Source organism: Eurosta solidaginis, chromosome 3 (assembly GCF_040869045.1).
Source record: "Eurosta solidaginis isolate ZX-2024a chromosome 3, ASM4086904v1, whole genome shotgun sequence".
Taxonomy (NCBI): domain Eukaryota; kingdom Metazoa; phylum Arthropoda; class Insecta; order Diptera; family Tephritidae; genus Eurosta; species Eurosta solidaginis.
In genome coordinates this window covers 11,585,183-11,605,556 of record NC_090321.1, presented here as the reverse complement: position 1 = coordinate 11,605,556, position 20,374 = coordinate 11,585,183, and positions in this window count along the sequence as shown.

The following is a 20,374-nucleotide window of genomic DNA, read 5'->3' as shown; positions in this document are numbered from 1 at the left end:
GTAGAAATAAAGTTCTCTTTTAACAGCCCCATATTGCTCTAAATAATCTTTTCTAGTTATTTGGTAACATTTTAGTACATTTACGATAAATATATTGATTATAAATTTTAATTATTCAATATAGAAGGTTCGGATATCAAAGAGTGGCTTTTCTTGCTTTTTTCGCTGCAACATTTTTTATAATAATATCAAAATTTAACTGTCTTGCCAAAACAGATTCAACACAAAGCATGGCAAGTCCTGAAACTCGCTCTTGAGATGAACACGATCTATGAAAGTTTTTGATTCTTGCAAGGACGCTGAAAGAACGTTCTGCACTAGCTACAGTGACAGGTATAGTGCAAAAGATAGGTAAAGCAACACAAATGTTGGGGAAAATTGTATACAGATTTTGAACATAGATGGCATTTAGCAATTCCAATGGTGACAGACCTTTATCAAAATTTGCTTCGTAAATGTGTTTCAAGTGAATTATTTCGCATTCTAAGCTTTGAGAAACGTCCGACTTGTATTTTTCGACAAAGTTTGCTGCGCTCGCCCGAACCGTAGTTTCATTCATGTCTTCAAATTGCCACAAAAAGGAAACCGTCTCGTTAATATTTCTCATAGCTGCAAAGCGTTCAGTAATGTAAGTGATTACCGAATCAACGATCACCAAGAATGTATTGTTTTTACAATCAGACTCTGGATCATCCGTAATCATCTCATCTGCATTATCTTCAAAATGTCTTTCGGGTTTTCTCTTTCGAATGTCCGGAAACTTTGGCGAGATGTTCAATTGAGTAGCAACTGTTTTGCATTCGTTTAAAATTGTTTCCCATTGGTTCCTGATTAACTTCAAATCAGCTAATAAGGCATATAGATGTCGGACCTCAACATCTATGGTGGCGTCTCTAGCTTGGAGTACGACGTTTCTTTCATTAATTGTAGTAAGTATTTTGAACCAAATTGAGGACAGCAAGATACATTCGAACTTGTTGATGAACTTGAGAATGCCGGTAACAACTCCGTATGCTTATGCAGTCAAATTTAGCCTAAGTAATGGGTTTAGTGCTTGTGTTAATCCTGGAACATGGTTTGCGAATGGTTTGATTGCCTCAATTCTAGCCGACCACCTAGTGTCTGAAAGACTGTGAAGAGAACTCGGTACATTTTTTTTAGGATGTCCCATCGTTGGTGACTGCTGCTGAAAATAGTAAAAAATTTTTGCACAACTTTGAAGAAAGTAATTGCAGCCGTACAACATTCTGCAGCATCAACACCACATAAATTGAGACTGTGGGTTGCACAAGGCGAGTAATCAGCATTCGAGTTTTTGTCGAGAATGTGACGTTGTGCTCCGTTGTAAGCTCCTTTCATATTGGCGCCGTTATCGTACCCTTGTGCACGACAATCTTTTAATGGGATGTCATGTTTACCTAGAGTATGGCAAATTAAATCAGCGATTTCCTGACCAGTTTTTTGGTTACGATTCACGAAAGCCAAAAACTGTTCTTGAATTGTAAAATTTGTTGCTTTCGAATTGAAGTGGAGGTAGCTCAAAATGAACGTAGTCTGTTCAACATGACTAGCATCAGGCGTAGCATCAACGATAATAGCAAAATACTTGGCTTTCTTGCCTTGATCTAATATAGTTTCCCTCACGTGCTTTACACAAATTTCTATAAACTCGTTCTGAATGGCTGGGAAAAGTGAACTTGTAAACGTTTGTGCTGCTGTTGTGAAATCCTAACTTTCTCCAAATGATCTCTAAGTGGCTTATGAGTTCTAAGATGCCCAAACAATTTCCATTGTTTCGTTCACCAAGATCTTTCACCCAAAAATAAAATAGTGTCTAAAATTCTATATAAAATTTCATTCCACTTTTGAATTTCAGTGATTAGCTGTTCACTGATAAGTGTATCAATTGTAGCCTCCTTTTGAATTAATTTGTAAAGATCGCCATTGAATATAACATTTAATTTTTCTAAATTTGAAAAATTGTATTTTGTTTTTGGAATAGTAAGTAGATTTATTATTACTGTTCTGGCCTTGAGCTCGAATCGAACCTTGAATCATTTATCAATAGGCCGATAAAAACAAAAACACCTGGAATTTCGAATGTCCGCCAGGACAACAAATTTTAGGTCGATTTAAAGTATTGGTGGTCAACAGCCGACATGGTAGGCAATAAAAAGCATTGCTACTGGCACTCCACACCAACCTGTCACGCTCCACTTTCTCTCCATTTGGCAAGATTCTGTTTAACAACGAGGTAGGAAATGCCTCGTCATAACGATCTCGTGGAAAACTAACAGGACAAATTTGATGACCTAGACGAATTATTTTGTTGACTTCTTCAGATCGCAAAAACTCATTATTCACGGTACCGATGTCGCAGTCGTTTAAACAATCTGGACTTTGATACAGAGTTGGTGGTAATGTTGGAAGACTTTTTGAAGACTTTTTGAAGATGAACCTTCATCAGTGTCACCACGATAACTTTACGATTTCGGATTCATGTAAACATACATCTTTGTTTGATGTTTTTATTGTCTTCTCACTGTTCGAAGGCCCAGGCAAAAATTAATCATTAATATTCGCTGCTTTTGAAATTCGGCTTAAAATTGAGAGCTGAGAAACCCCGGGCCCGGGGGGCTAATATTTCCGCTTGGAAAACGCTACAGTAATCCGGAAGCCTGTAGGATCTGTTTATTTCCGGATCAGCACAGTATACCGCAGACCCTACTCCTTCCACTACTTTGGAACCATCTGTGTACACATGTATCGCCTCGTGCGCCATTTGAGCACCCTTGTGTCAACCGTCCACCTCTATTGTGGACTTAAGATCTCCGTCGAAGCGCAGATAGGGAATCAGGTAGTGGACTGGGTAAAGAACGTTTGGATTTCAATCACATTTGGATTTCCCCCCAGCGGGTTAGGGGGCTTGAATACACCCGCGGCAGGTATGGTTGTCGTAAAATGCGACCAAAATACCAAATTGATATAAGGGGCTGTGTAGCGCAACCCTTTAATGGTGTTGCCAGCGCAAAATATAGCTTCTCCAACCCAATTGTCAACCTCACCTACTCGTGGCGAATCCTGTTACTTTAACAGCCGAGGCTCTGGCGACCTCAAGTTCATCATGGATCTAGGGGTGGGAGGGCGGGTATGGCCTTGAAGGTTTCATTTGGTCATACTAAATCTTCCCGAGATGGTCGGGCTAGTGCCTTAATGGTGCTTGTTACAGGAACGTACCGGATCTGTATCGGGCAAAGGACCATCAACATCCATACTACTCCTCAAGGCAACCGAGAGTATCCTTATCGATACAACAACAACAACATTTCAATCCTCAGGCAAATCGCCCTACGCAACAAGCATTTTTTATCGTGTGACCCTAAAAACGTATGATCTAAGACTATTCATTCACTTGACTGATTGACAGTAAACCTGAGTGCCCTTGTGAAATGTTTTGTTTTTGTTGTTGTTGTAGCGATAAAGACACCCTCGAAGGCTTAGGCTTTGGGGTGTGCTATCGTTGTTCATGGTCCTTTGCCGGATAATGATCCGGTTCGTTCCTGTAACAAGCACCATTCAGGTACTAGCCCGATCGTGAATGATTAAATATGATCACACCGAGCCTTCTAGGCCATCACGCCCTGCATCCCTTATTTTATGGGGAGCTTGAGGTCGGCAGAGTTTCGCCGGCTAAATATGTATATGATCCATTGATATTTGTAACGCGTTTGGTAGGCTTGACAATTGGGTTGCAGAAGCTGTGAATTGCGGTAATCAACCCCTTGAAACCCTGAAATTGTTTGTACTATACAGAGGTGAATGGGAACATGACTGACTGCGACGCAGTGCCACGGCGTCATTCATAATTTGACCGTGCGCGCACTTGTTCAACCATATTTTGCATATAAGTTGATGAATGCGCACTACCAACTGAAACCATTAAATTTTTAATTATTTCTACCTAAACAAATCCTTTGAAAAAAAAACAACTCATAAAACTTGCAAATCGCTTAGTTGCTATTTTTTCTGTCTCAGGTGTATACATATGTATATACAAAGTTAGCTTAACTAAGCAAGTTTTCAATGGATTTTACTGAATTAAAATTAATTATTTGCTATTCTAAAGAAATCGAACGGTACTAAAGATGTGACGACCTTATACTATTTCCCTGTTCTTGTTACATTTGCATTTATAATTTTTTATACTCAGCTGAGCAGAGCTCACAGAGTATATTAATTTTGTTCGCATAAGGTAATCCGTAACGGCATAAACTAATCGAGATAGATATAGACTTCTATATATCAAAATGATCTGCGATAAAAAAGAAATTCATTTAGCCATGTTCGTCCGTCCCTCCGTCCATAAACACGATAACTTCAGTAGATTTTGAGGTATCTTAATGAAATGTGGTATGTAAGTTCCTGAGCACTCATCTCAGATCGCTATTTAAAATGAACGAAATCGGATTATAACCACGCCCACTTTTTCGATATCGAAAATTTCGAAAAACCCAAAAAGTGCAATAATTCATTACCAAAGACGGATAAAGCGATGAAACTTGGTAGCTGGGTTGACCTTATGACGCAGAATAGAAAATTAGTAAAATTTTGGGCAATGGGCGTGGCACCGCCCACTTTTAAAAGAAGGTAAATTAAAAGTTTTGCAAGCTTTAATTACAGTATGTAAGTAAATATGTCAACATTCAACTCCAGTAATGATATGGTGCAACAAAATGCAAAAGTAAAAGAAAATTTCAAAATGGGCGTGCCCATTTTCATTTAATTTGTCTAGAATACGTTTAAAGCCATAAGAACAAAAATTTACCAATCCTTGTGATATTTGTTAAGGGCGTAGCTTCTATGCCGGTAACTGTTTCTTGTGAAAATGGGCGAAATCGGCTGAAGTCACGCCCAGTTTTTATATATACAGCCGACCGTTTGTCCTTCCTCTTGGCCGTTAACACGATAACTTGAGCAAAAATCGATATCTCTTTACTAAACTTAGTTAACGTACTTATCTGAACTCACTTTTTTTTGGTATTAAAAATGGGCGAAATCCGACTATGACCACGCCCACTTTTTCGATATCGAAAATTTCGAAAAATGAAAAAAATGCCATAATTCTATACCAAATACGAAAAAAGGGATGAAACATGGTGATTGGATTGGTTTTTTGACGCAAAATATAACTTTGGAAAAAACTTTGTAAAATGGGTGTGACACCTACCATATTAAGTAGAAGAAAATTAAAAAATTTTGCAGGGCGAAATCAAAATCCCTTGTAATCATGGCCGGAATATTGTGCGCGTTATTGCATATATAAATAAATTAGCGGTACCCGACAGACGATGTTCTGGGTCACCCTGGTCCACATTTTGGTCGATATCTCGAAAACGCCTTCACATATACAACTAAGGGCCACTCCCTTTTAAAACTATCATTATTGCCTTTAATTTGATACCCATATCGTACAAACACATTCTAGAGACACCCCTGGTCCACCTTTATGGCGATATCTCGAAAAGGCGTCCACCTATAGAACTAAGGCCCACTTCCTTTTAAGATACTCATTAACACCTTCCATTTGATACCCATATCATATAAACACCAGGGTTACCCTTGGTTAATTTTCCTGCGTTATGATTTTCCCTTATTTTGTCTCCAAAGCTCTCAGCTGAGTATATAATGTTTGGTTACACCCGAACTTAATCTTCCTTACTTGTTTTTTTTTTTTTTTTTTTTTTGAATTTGAGCTTACAAAGCTTGATATCAAGGGAAATGTACATTTTTATTCTCGAATGATTTGAATTTTGAGTTGTGCTACTTTCGTTGCGGACGGACCCTGATTTGTTGTAGACAATTAGATATAATGATTTTAAAATTTTGCAAAATAACAACAAAGTACATATATTTGTATGTCGTATGTACATAAATATGTCATATTTAGACCCAATTGTGTCTGTTTTTATTTTTAGCATATGTAGCTGAAATGTTGCATAATACATATAAGGCGAAGGCGCAAAGGGGCACTAATTTCAATTTCCCAGTTGGCCACAACCGCAATAAAACCCAGAAGTATCATTAGCCGTGTTTTTCTTTTACACGTATATACGTCTACGTTTGCGGTTAAAAAAATGCTTATCCTCACTTAGATGATGTTTAGGAGACCCATCTAGCGGCAGTGGTTAAATAACTAGATACAGAGCAGGGTGTACCTAAAATTGGAGACACACACCTCTGTTGGCCATCCATAGTGTATAACCTATAGCTGAATCGGTTGCGGTGAATAGTGGACACACTCTTTGTAGTAGCAATACAAAGAGGTAGTGTAGAGGTGAAACATAGACACATATTTCAGTTGCATCTGAGTGTAATGCGTATTGAAATTTAGGAGTACTAATTTTCTGCGCAGCAATTTCTGAAGATTAGATAAAGTTTAACGTTTAGCAGTCCATATAAAATTTAAGCGTATATGTATATAAATGTAAAATAACACAGCTATTCATACAAATAATACGTATGAGTTTTCAAAACATCAGACCACTCTGAGCTAATTAATAAATTACTCTGGCGCGCATTTAACTTTTTTGAAGCTAGATTTAGATTTTTTTCTGCGTTTAGCTTTACAAATTGCGATTAAGCTTAAAGCTTTTTCAGATATTTTTTAGCTCTTTTTAGCTTTGTTTTCAAAATTATAAAAAATGTAAATAAACAGTTTGGGGTACATTAAATTTTAAGAAAATTTAACGAATTTGGGCTGGATGTTAAAAATCTGGTAGGCAGGAATCGAGGCATAGTAATTGTATAAAGACAACATAAACCTAGTATCGTTTTAGTTCCGCGTGTTTGCCATTCGATTCAATTGCCTGTTTCATCTGCTTCAAAATTACTTCCGTTACCCACTTGACTTTTCCGGGGACAATGACAATTTCACTAAAAACAAGCTACCAGATTGAAAAATGTTACGAATTTTTCTAATTTTGAAGGATTTCATATTAACGGATACGACTAAATTACTTTCATAGGTTTTTTAAATGAAAAAGTAAAAAAAAAAAAAAAAAAATAAACCGTATACGAAATACCAGCCTAGAAAATATGGTTTTTAATAAGTTTTTCAAGCTCCCGAAAATTGCTTTGGTGGAAGAAACATGGTTTGAAGTATACAAAGAAAGGGAATATAGCCTTCTTAAGTGTCCGTACGTTTGCTCAGAACATGTTGACAAAACATACACGTTTGTCAATTGATTGCCCAAAGGAGGTCCTTATAAACCGACACCGCAATTTCTAAAGAGTTTAGCATACTTAAACGCAGTTTTTATGAAATTGAATGGTGATAAATTGGCTACAAGTCCACATTTTTTATTTATTGTATAACTGAAGCGTAGCTCTAGAGGAGGGGATTGTTAAACCATTTTTTGTAGCTCTGCAGGTTAACCACTAGTTATGAGAGTTATTTTGCCCGTTCTACCAGGGGCACCTCGGCCCACCTATACACATTCTGTGCCCTTTTAGCATTGACATGGATGTGGCGTCACACAAACGTAACAAATTAAACACCTACCACTCATTGCAGACTTTGGAGGTACACTTTTTTCCAACATGCCTTGAGAAATATCCACTGTAGAGGCATGATAACAGGGCCATGCTAGAAACTTCAAAAATCCCCAAATACGTCAAAAATTTTTGATTTCAGTACCATTTAACTGACTTTCTAAGTTCAAAATCTTTCAAAATTAAATAAAATTGGTAATCTGAGTAGTTTTTCAATAGTTCTGGTGTTCCTGAAAAGAAGAAAAAAAGTTATGCCAAATTACGCTCAATTATCACATTTTGCAGAGTTGCAGAAGGAAAAAAAAAGGTTCTTACACTTTCCAGCAACTCTAGAACTATTACAAACTTTTAGGAACACCATTTTTTTTTTTATTTTGCAATTTTTTTAAGCTGTCAACATTTAGAAAAATGTGAATATTCGGCGTAATTTTGCAGAACAGTTTTCGTTTTAGTGGAAGAGTGATCAAATGCTTTACTTTAAACAATTTTTTTAAAACACAGATTGCATCTATAAATTATTTCAATTATTTTTTAAGAAATTGGAGAACAAATTCATTTTTAATTTTTTACCACATAAATGTATGAAATGTTTATACTGTTATGTTTTTTATGAATAAAAGGAACAAAACGCTTGAAAATTTGTCTTCGACTATTTTGTAGTCTTACAAATCTTTACTTACCTTTTTTTTCCTATCTAGCCTGTTTTCTGAAAAAGTTCACGTAATGCGACTCCATTATATTTTGGCAATTCCGGCCCCCCCTTTTTTTTACAAACATCAAATTAAGCTGCAATGAATTTGACATATTTTTTTCATAATTTGAAACAAATCTCAAGATCTTAGGAAGTATGTACGGCTTACAGTAAATGTCTAAGGGTTAAAAGAAATGGTGTCGCGGCCGTTACAGAAAAAGGGGAAAGAATTTAATAACAAAAATAAAATTTTGGAAAATATAAATAAAACAATACCAAAATTTCAGTAAGAAATGTTAAACGTTACATTTTTTTAAACTGAATTCAGTGGTACTAATCATTTTCCAAAGTTTGGACCTGGATGACCATAAGATATTTGCGCATGTATATCACACGAAGAAACTGTTTAAATGGCCTTTTAAACTTGACGTATCCATATCCATATAAAACAGCTGATCCAACCGACCTTATGGAAATCAATGTAAGTGGTCAATGGTGCCACACCATAACGTCTTAGCCATAACCATTCCATAGCCAACCAATTGGTTTTTGGTTTTTCGCCATATCCATAACCTAAAAATATTTGAGTTGTAGAATTTATTAACTTTTTGTAGATTTTATTTATTGTTTTGGATACGTTTTGACTAAGATACTGTTACGAATATTAGCAAACTAAGGAGTACTGCCATCTCTAAGCCGATGCTGGGAGTGACTTGTATGCACATCAATAAATCAATCATTATGTATCTACATAAATAATTCAATCATTGTATCTACACATATGCACGAACACGCAGCGGAGGAGTAGCGCACAGACACATGCAGATATCTTATCTGAGATATGCAATATAATTGTGGAAGTGTCGCTCACAAACACACGCGCATGAGATGTGAATTGTGCATCTGTAGTTATAGCTGAGAAACTTATAGCAGATAACCGACTAGTAGATTCTAGAACAGAACCGCCTGGAAATATCAACGAGTAAACCGAACAGTATAAAAGGCGACACCGGTAGAGGCGCTACAATCAGTTTTTGATTAAGCACGCAATCTGTCGGGCAATAGTAGAGTTATTTATTGTGAAGTACTTTAATAAAGGCCATTTTGCATTACTGAATAGTGGTTTTATTTATTCAACAGTTTAGTGATTTGAACCTTAGTAGAAGATTTGAAATAAGCGGAATTGCAGTAAATTCGGTACAATACTTATTTTTTGTGGTATATGTTTGTAATTTTTTGCGTTTTCTTCATTTTTATGAAAATTTCACGATTTTTAGGTTAAGGCACCAAAAACTGATCTTGGCCAGCGCTGCCGAAGGGTTTGTAGGTCAGTTACCAGTTCGCCATTATCATTCCTACAGGAATCTGCCCTAATGTTGAAACCTTCTGTCATCCGCCGGATTTTTTGGTAGATTTTTCGAGTATAATTCCTATTAGCCAGCATTTGAAGCTCCTCTAATCTACTACCTTAGAGATATACATTAGAAGTCGATACGTTTTTAAATCGTTCTTCTTCTAAATGTCTGCTGGAAATATATTTATTGGCGAAATCTGTGCACGCCTACCACACCGAAGGGTATGGCAACATCAAAATTTTAGAAACAAGTTTTTTCAATTAGAAAAAAGTTTTTCTAAGCGGGGTCGCTCTCGGCAGTAATTTGGCAAACACTCCGAGTGTATTTCTGCCATGAAAAGCTTTTCAGTGAAAACTAATCTGCCATGCAGATGCCGTTCAGAGTCTGCGTAAAACAATAAAACCGTCCCGTTAATTTGTAGCAAAAGAAGCATGACGCAAAGTGTAAGAGAGGTTTGGCCTAAGTCTCTCTTTAAAGGGTGGCATAAAGCATATAAGTTTTCTTGAGAGATGGATATTACTTCACAAACGAAATTCTTTTATACAGAATTTTTCATTTCTTGCTTTGTGGATACCGTGCTTAAAAAGTAAAATTAGAATTTCCCTTACATATGTGTGTGTATAAAATTCTTTAAATAAGTTTATAAACAATAAGGGTATGCTCGCATGACAATATTTTTAACACGCTTATATTAGCATTACTTGTATGTTTGTAACTCTTTTATACAAAATAATAAAAATATAAGTTTTATGTATACCCGTCTTCCCAGGCGGCTCAGAGATGTTTGCATGTAATTTCGTTGGTTTTTGATAGGATTTTTGTTCAACCGAGCAATTAAAAGGTATTCACTTCGAAAGTTCCCACCTTTTGTTCTATTAGTTTGCAGAAAACCACGTTTAAAAAAAAACCCCCACAAATGGGAGATAATCACACGGTTTGGGATCACTGTTCACACACACTTCTTGTATACCCAACAAGCATTTGGGCTCTAGTACCATTAGAGCTCATGTTGATAACTAGGCATACTTCTAAAATCTCAAGAGTTGTTTCGAAACAGTGGCTCAACTCGAGAATCATAGCGTACTCAGCAAAAGAGGGAATTTTTTATAAAGCAACCTTGAGTTTAACAAATTTAATTAACAACTTGTGGTTCTTTAACTGGATTCAAATGTAAGATTCCATACACAGTTTTTTCACGTAAATAAATTGAAATATAATTTAAAAAATAAATAAATTTTACACGCGAACCTCCGAAGAGATTTTAGGCAGAGCTTCTCTTCCAATTTGCGTCGTGCTCCTTTTAATTTTTCCTACAAACTGCCCGGACGGGACCTACTTGTTTTATGCCGACTCCACACGGCATCTGCAAGGCAGATGAGTTTTCACCGAGAGCTTTTCATGGCAGAAATACAAACGGAGTGCTTACAAAACACTTCCGAGTGGCGATCCCGCTTAGAAAAATTGGGTTCTAATCGAAAAATCTTGTTTCTAAAATTTTGATGTTGCTTTGCCCGGGGCATGAACCCAGGATCTTCGGTGTGGTAGGCGAAGCACGCTACCATCACACCACGGAGGCCGCCTATATAATTTATTTTTGATTACTTACGCCTCATTACAGCTATCAATTAGGTGTTTATTTCTCACAATAAATAGCTATTTGCTTTGGTGGTACCACCTTGAAGATTTTTTTCAACTTCACCTCAACTCGATATCGAATTTAGGTTATCAACTGGAGAAACTTGTTGAATATTCATTTGAGAACTGTACGTTTCTCAATATCTCTAGAAATTAGGATATTAATTGGAAAATATTAATGACGTTGGAGATGAACTCGAATTTAATTTAATTTTACAAAATTTCTCAAAGGTTGGATAGTGATTGGAGAATGAAGTTGGATATCAACTCAAGAACTATATGGTTTAAAAATAATTAAATATTGATGTTGGATATCAATTTCGCAACTATATATATAATTTCGCTGAAGAATTTTTTTCCATGTTTTTTGGGTAAACAAAAATGGTAAGACACGGTGAACCCAATAACTTAAAATCGAAAAAAACTGCTCATCGCGGGCAAAGCAACATCGAATCATCAAAAATGTTTTTATTTTTTTTTTTCAATTACGAGAAAGTTTTTCTAAGCGGGATCGCCCCTCAGTAGTGATTTGGCAAACACTTCGAATGTATCTCTGCCAAGAAGTTTTCTCGGTGAAAACTCTTCTGTACATATCTAAAACATTTAGGTCCCGTTCTGCCAATTTGTAAGAAAAATTAAAACAAGTACGAGGCAAATTGGAAGAAAAATGTCTTCGGAGGCACATCGTGCTTGTATATATTTATTTTTATATTTAGTTCCTGTGAATCACCTTACATTTGTTTGTTGAACAACCCTAATGTTTGTATAAAACATACGTGTGTTAATTGGTGAGTATGTGCTTTTCAAAATGTACATAAATAGATAGACGATATGCTGTTTTGCGTTATTAGCAAAAATAATCTCTGAAACAGTGTCGTGTACTAGGAAATAATAAGACCTGAGCGTAGCCAGATAGGGGTATGGAGCGAATAAAGTGTCAATTTTCCGCTCTAATAAAAAATACCAATAGTAAAATCTTCATAGCTCAATGTGATGCTAAAATTGCCACAATCATTTCCAGGTCTTAGCAAAATATTTGTTTCACCAAACTTATACTCGATGAGTATTTTATCCACACAACTAAGTATGGAGCAGATCGAAGTATAAGCGAAAGGGATCCCGCCTGTAAAAAAAAGAAAAGAGAATTACATTTTTATCTAGCTGATATTCAAACTCTTTTCATTTGGCCGCGAAAAGAAAATAAGGGAGAAGCCAAGCATTCACGGTCCTCGACATAGCTGATAACAAATTTATTATAAACTAGTGTACCCGACAGACTTTGTCCTGTTCGATAATTGGTTTGCCGACACTCGAAAAGTAAGCTTCACTTAACCTCCTCTCTCTCTATACCATTCTCGTGTATTTTATCCTCTATTTTTCGTCTTATACTTGTCCATGCTTTATTCCATTTCTCACACTCCCACTCTTATTCCAACTTTCACTCCCTCTTCGACTCCGGCCTATTTTACGAAAAAAAAACTTTCTAAACCATCCTTGAACAATAACAAACAAAACACAAAAATATATTTAGGGAATTCCATCACATTTCGACCTATTTTGAACCCGACCCTTTAGAATTGGCTGAAAGTTTTTCTTCTTTTTCTAGCTTACGAAAGACGTTTTTCAGAAGTTTTTCAAATTTTTTCATCTAACTCAAAAAAAGTTATGAACTTTTAAAAAACACCGTTTTTGTTTTCAAAATGCTATAACTTTTTCAAAAATTGACCGTTTGGGATCTTTTTTTTTTAAATTTGTTTTTAAATGTACTTTTCGGAAAAAATTAAAAAAGATTTTGAAAGTTTTTTTTTTTAATTTTTCAGTTTTTCGAGATTTTTCGAATTTCGCCCTTTTTTTCTCATAAAAAACTTCAATCAATTCTGCAATCATCCCCACTAATCCCGGAGTAGGCCAAGAATTTTTTTTTTTTATTTAATTGAAAAAAAAAAACTTTAAAATTTTTTTTGTATTTTTTCCGAAAAGTACATTTAAAAACATATTAAAAAAAAAATGATCCCAAACGGTCAATTTTTGAAAAAGTTATAGCATTTTGAAAAAAACACCGTTTTCCAACTCAAAATAAGTTTTAAATATAGATATAAAAGAAAACAATACAACAGCGGATTATCTGCAGAAGCATTTTGGGACTCCGAAAGCACACATTCCAGGAGTCATAAAGGTGTACTCTTTTTATGGATTTTAAAAGGCACTTTTTTCCATCGGATACGCTCCTGGAACCCTCTGGTTTGCCTCATGAAGTGACTTCTTTGTTGGCTTCATTGTATGGCCATTATAATAGATTTTATGTCTTAAAAATTACTTCCTTTGTCGTTTGTAATAATTTTGATTCATTACATTTTCCCTCTATAAACCGATTCTTGGAGTGAAGTTGTGAACGAAAACATTTTCCTCGGTACAAGTAAAATTTTATATAATTAATAAGAAATAAATGACATAATGTTTGGATTTTTTGCTTCAACAATTTGTATCATGGTATAAATCATGGTATAAATATTGCAAGGTAAAACCGGTGAGAGCCGAAATGACGTTTAAAAAAATTTTAAAATTCTCACTAATCTGACATTTTTATTTTTTTATTTTGGTTTTATTTTCAAAACAAAAATACAATAAACTCTAATATATTTGGTAATTATATACGACAGCATGACACTCTTAATACACGTCCAAAAATATCAAGAGGGGTATCAAAAGACGCGTTTTGGATCCAGGGTTGCGAATCCGAAAGCAGAGGTAAACAATTTTGGGTCTGTCAATAAATATTTGCGAAAGAAATTTTGAAAATTTTCATGTGCTTGTTGTAATTTTGGTGAGTTTGTGGTATCCACAAAAAAAATTGTGAACATAAGTGTTTTGCGCGGATATAGTTTTGGCCTCCAAACCGGTGTTGGACCCACCCAAGGTAATTTTTTATAAGCGCGAGCAAAGGCCGCCATTGCTGAAAGGTGTTCTGCGCAAAAAAACTATGGATCCCACTCTCGGTTTCGGAGCACTCCGGGGTAATTTTTCGGGTTTTCGTTAATATCTTTAGAACGGTCTAAAATTTTTATTTTTCTCCTTCGGATTATTGTTGTCGAGGTCAATACGAGTTCTTTGACACCTCTTTTGGTATTTTTGGACGCGTATTACCAGTGGCATGCATTCGTATAGAATTACTATATATTTGTTCTAACGTTAATATTATGATATTTTATCCAAAACCGAATTTTTTATTGGTGGAAATAACGTTTTATTGGTGGGAAAGAAATCTCAACGGTCAACCGCATTCCAGAATTTTCAATTCAAGAATTGTATTGTGGTTTCCCACAAAAAGAAGCATCAGGCCACGAACCTCTTCTGAGGAATTTTCTTCAACAAATTGTTTAGAAATTTATTTGCGTCTGCGCGACGAGAAGAAAAACCCCACTTACCGCCAAGGTGTACGGAAGAGATACATATCTACTAATAATAACAATTTGGTGTGATATATATCTGAAGAGATTAAGGTCTAGCTTTCCATTTAATTCGAAGGCTACGTATCGTGTATTCGTTTTTCTACGAACTGGCTCACCTAAATACATGTTTTATGCCGACTCAAAAATTTATCTGCTAAGGCGGAGGAACTTTTGGTACCTAGGTAATGCCGAGGGACAATCAATACCATTTATACAAATTTTCGTAAATATTTTTTATGGATAGGCCAATACACTAGCTCTACACCACGGCGGCAGACTTTGACCGTTCAGCCGGTAAATTAGCCTCCACGCACTATCATACTCCAACTGGACGATGATGTTTAGCTAAGCTGCGAAGAGGTAAGGCGTTTTTGCTGGCGTGGGCAAGTTATGGGAAGATCTCCACTAGGTTCGGAGAAGCAGGTGGGAGAAGACTTTGATCTCTCTTGGTGCCCCCTGTTGGCGTCAGTTATACCGAAACAGCGTTAGCTGGAGTGACTTGTTACGTAACGACCAGCATCTCATAAACGGTTAAGAGCCAATTAAAAAATTTATCTTCCAAACGCAAGGAAAAGGGCCAAAACAAACCAAAGAATACCTCCAAAATCATTTTTTTCCGCAGTACCGAAGACACTTGAGACTGCTGATATCTTATAAAGTAAATTTTCAGCATATTTAAGGGCTAAAGACGTCTCAACTAAGTGAAGAAGGATGAATGAAAATCAATAGGGGTGGACTCCAACATTCGCTTCTTAATTAGAAGAGGTTTAAGAAGTAAGGTCTTTTCTTTTGTCCCTTTGCAAAAATAAGACGAGGCATCCATTATATTGGTAACTCATTTTTTGCCATATACATAAAAACCGATTTCTAAACTTTTCGAAATATTTTTTCACTTATTTCATAAGCATTTTATTTTTTTGGGATTTAAAAAAGTGAAAAATGTCAAACCAACAATTTTTTTTGTGCTTACTTTGGTTTGGCATTTCCACAAAGTTTAAGAGAGTGATTTAAAAATTTTTTTAAAAATCAAAAAACCATTATGACCGCCAAGGAGAGTAAATGGTTTTGCCTGGTAATATTTATACCATGATTTGTATTATGAAGTTTGTCCTCCCCCATCATAATTTTAGCTCTGGCTACGTCCACTAAAAGGTGCTTTAAAAGATAGGTAGCTACTTATAACCATAGCCGGTTAAATAATATGTATGTATGTATGAATATACTCGAGTACAAATTTATACACGTACATACATATCAATATACATAAATAAAAAAAATTTGGTACATAATAAATGCATTCTTTTCGGACATTTATGAGAATTCAAGCACTTAAAATCATATACACCCAGTAAAAAAAATGACCATCCAAAGATTAATCTTTCATCGCTCTTTTAGGAGCAAGGGATTACTTCACAAAGCTCCGAACCTCTTGCATTTTTACTCCTTTTTAACATTGCCTGTCCTTAGGGGCGAGCACTCCACTTGAGTTGCAAACGGATGCAAAAGGGGGTTATTATTTTCAGCTCCCTTTGATATCCATAACGAGTATCAGCAATTACACTATGCGACAAAATCAACTTTTTTCCGGGTATTTGACCAAACCACCTTTTTTTTTTTAGGAGATTGAGGCTTAAGTATAAAAAGTACTATCTACGTTTTCCTAAGTTAGCCTCCAAAAAATAGATATCGGCTTTCGAAGTTCGAAATTCTACATTTCGAAATTTAATTTTTTTGTTAAGGCGTTCAGCAAATTAAAAAAGTAAAAATGTGGTCGTGGTCCGCTCTTTTCTTGTATTTGAAGGGCTGAATTATTTTTTTGAGAAATTTATTATGACAGCTGTTATACGAGGTGAAAAGTCAGAACTTCATTTTTTTTATATTTTCGAAGTTCTGACTTTTCACCTCGTATAACAGCTGTTATATAAAATTAAAAAAAAAAAAAGAATTCAGCCGTTCAAATAAAAGAAAAAGGCGGACTACGATCACATTTTTACTTTTTTAATTTGCTGAACGCGTTAAGAAAAAAATAAAATTTCGAAATGTAGAATTTAGAACTTCGAAAGCCGATATCTATTTTTTGGGGGCTAACTTCGAAAAATGGAGATAGTACTTTGTCTACTTAAGCCTCAATCTCTACAAAAAAGTGCATTTGGTCCAATACCCAGCCGGCTGTTGCACAGTGTTATGATATCTCCTTAATTGATACATTAGGAGTAACCAAAGAGGATAAATTATAATAAGAGACGTCACTCGTTACTCGCAGCCATTTGCTCAATGTTTTCTATGAGGTAGTTGCTGGTTTTTTGTTGGGCCAGATGTGCATAAAATGTCTTCTATTCGATATTTGTGTTTATTTTTCCGACTGTATTTAATTAACTAATTAATTCTCTCTCCAAAAATCACAGTTGCACAAGTTGCCTACAGGGCATGGATAAATGGGAGACTATTCAAAAATGTCCCTGATAGAAAACATTCAGCATACATTTTTTGATTTCCAGCGAGTTACTCGCCACTCGTACCAAACTGGTGGCTCTTATCATAATTTATCCTCTTTGGAGTAACATTCGTATGTATATTCCTCTAAAATGTATTAATAAAGCAGGAATCAGTTTTATATATTGGATTCAGAGGTTGAACAAGTCATTGCTCCTTCATTATTCGGTTCTGATATTAATCCAAGTAGTATTTACTGGGTATGTGTAGGCAAATGCATGCATATTAAAATTGTAAATATATATATATATATATGTATGTAGCTTTTGCATGAGAAATAAATTCTCTTATTTTTCGGCTATTAATTATTATGCTTACAAAGCTACATACTTACATATGGGAGTTTCCACCAAATCAGACTGCTCGAAACTAAAAATTAAATTGCATCTTGCCCAATCCAAAGACGTTTACATATGTTCACGAATTTTTTGAGGAAATTTGTAGGAAAAATTTAGAAATAACAAGTAAAGGTGTCTAAGTTCGGGTGTAACCGAACATTATATACACAGCGTGAGCTTCAATTGTACATTTCATTTCAGATAAATTACTTTTCTACATAACCCGTTTAAAAAAATGTCTCCACATTTCCTCTTACAATAAACCTTGATAAGTGAAATATCATTGATTCAAAACTATTTTTTGCTAAGTTATAGCTTATTATTCTAGCCTACGACCCTTTCAAACTTGTTTTGTATCTAAGTTGCCGTGGTCTTTAACCGATCCCGTCCATTTTTACTAGAAATATTTTCTGCTATAGCGAAAGTTTGTGTACCCAATTTTATTACGATCCGTTAATTTTTCTGCGAGTTTTGGCTCCCTAAACATAGAAAATTGCTTAGTCATAAAAGGGGCGGTGCCACGCCCATTTTTTTTTTAATTTAAAGTTTTTCCTATTTATTGTTATAATTCCACTTGGGAAATAAAATACCATTGATATAAAGCTCTTTTTTGTAAATATATAGCTTATTTTATTCGTCCTCGTGGACGAAAAAATCTTTTGTGTAAAAGTGGGAGTGGTCCTTAACCGATTTCGTTACTTTTTCTTCAAAGCATTCCTCATAGTAAAGGCAACCTCTGCCAAAATTTGTTACGATGGGTTTAACGATTTTTGATTTATGATTAATATTTGTAAAATTGATTTTATCACAAGTGGGCGGTGCCACGCCCATTTAAAAAAATTTTCCAAATTTTTATCAAGACTCTCAATATCAGTCCACATGTCAAATTTCAACATTCTAGGTGTATTATTTACTAAATAATCAGGTTATTTGTGTTTTCTAAAATTTTATATATATAAAAAGTGGGCGTGGTTATCATCCGATTTCGCTCATTTTCAATACCAATCTATTCTGGGTCCAGATAAGCTTGTGTACCAAATTTGGTGCAGATACCTTAATATTTACTCAAGTTATCGTGCTGACGGACGGACATGGCTCAATCAAATTTTTTTTCGATACTGATAATTTTTACATATGGAGGTCTATATCTATCTCGATTCCTTTATACCTGTACAATCAACCGTTATCCAATCAAAGTTAATATACTCTCTGTGCAAAGCACGCTGAGTGTAAAAATTTAGTACTTTTGTAGTACAAGTAAATACTGGCAAATAGAGCTGCCGAAAAAGTGAGGTTATGTTGTTGACATCACCTTTATTATTTCATCATGGGGATTTTTATTTTTTTGGAAGATCGAGTTGAATGAGAGCTTAACTTGACTAATTATTTAATTAACCCTCTGTGTGAATTTTTATTACATTTTTACATTGTGACGAAGTTGTAAACTCGGTTCAAAGTTGATAAAAAAGTAATTTGTAAAATCTTTAAAATAATAATGTAGTTGGAAAGGATTTTAACGAAGTTTCCCTTCTTTTAAAACATCAAATGAAGCTACGATGAGTTTGCATTACTTTTTTCCTAATTCGAAACAAATCATAAGATCTTTGTATCACGTGTACACTAAATATCTACACTTTAAAAGAAATGTTGTCGCGAACGTTACAGGAAAAAACGAAAAAGTTTAATAACGTGAGAACTAGAATTGTTGCAAATTTAACTCTTTGTATACGTGTCAAACAATATCTAAATATTGGATGCGGAGATATCACCTAATATACACTAAAAAAAACTAAGCATGTATTTTAAAATGGTAATAAATCAAAACATGCTAATGCCAATTTCACACAGAGTCTTAATGAAATAATTAGTCAAGTTTTCTACATTAAAGCCCTAATTGAACTCAATCTTCCATACAAAATACAAATTCTTAATTATCTCATTATTGCTTTATTGAATGCCTAATCGAGTGAAAAATCCAGTCGGTATTGCTTGGTGCTTAGAATTTTATTATCAATGTAACAAATGACAATCAAAAATAAATTATTTTCAATAATTTACGAAAAATAGAAAAACAAAAAAATTTAAAATTAAATTTTCGCTGCATTTGCTGCAAAAGATAAGATTTTCGAAATTAGGCACATATTTGGTTAGGTGCAATATCTATGGGTAGTTGCGCATGAATTTTATTTTGATTGTATTTATAGTAAAGAAGGAAACGGCTGCTTTCCATTTTAACTATTTTTTGTAAAAACGGAATAATTTTTTCGGGCTGCTGACAGATGTTCGCTTAATGAAGCAAAAGGTTCTGTATGAAAAGGGTAACTTAATTATTTCATTAAATAAAATTGTGATTCGATTAAGTTTCTGTGTGAAAACGGTATAAGAATTGTTATTTCTTTGATCGCAGTATTAATAGATGCAATTCCAAATTTAGATATGGTAAGACGGGTTTAGTGAGTTTAGTGAGAATTTTACAGTGTATGGCATGGACATGAGTTCCCCACAATTTGTAACGCTTGTCTTTGACCATTCCTGGGCTCTACCAATTACTTTTTTATTTGTAATTTCTCACTATATTTCTTGCTTCTTGCAGATTTTTAGCGTATATAGTAATCTGTTCATTAGGGCAATTCTCGTAGTCTAATATTAGTAAAAAGTGTAAAATATTTTCCACCTTTTCTATACTATAAATTTAACACGCACCATTTACACAAGCACCTTTCTTGGGATTCAAAAATGTTATTAGCGGCGAAGTGAAATATGAATTGCATATTTTTTGCAATGAAACATTTTTAGAAGCTGCCGCACACAAAAATTCTTGATTTTTTTTTAAATTTCAGTTTTCAACAAATTTGTCAAAAT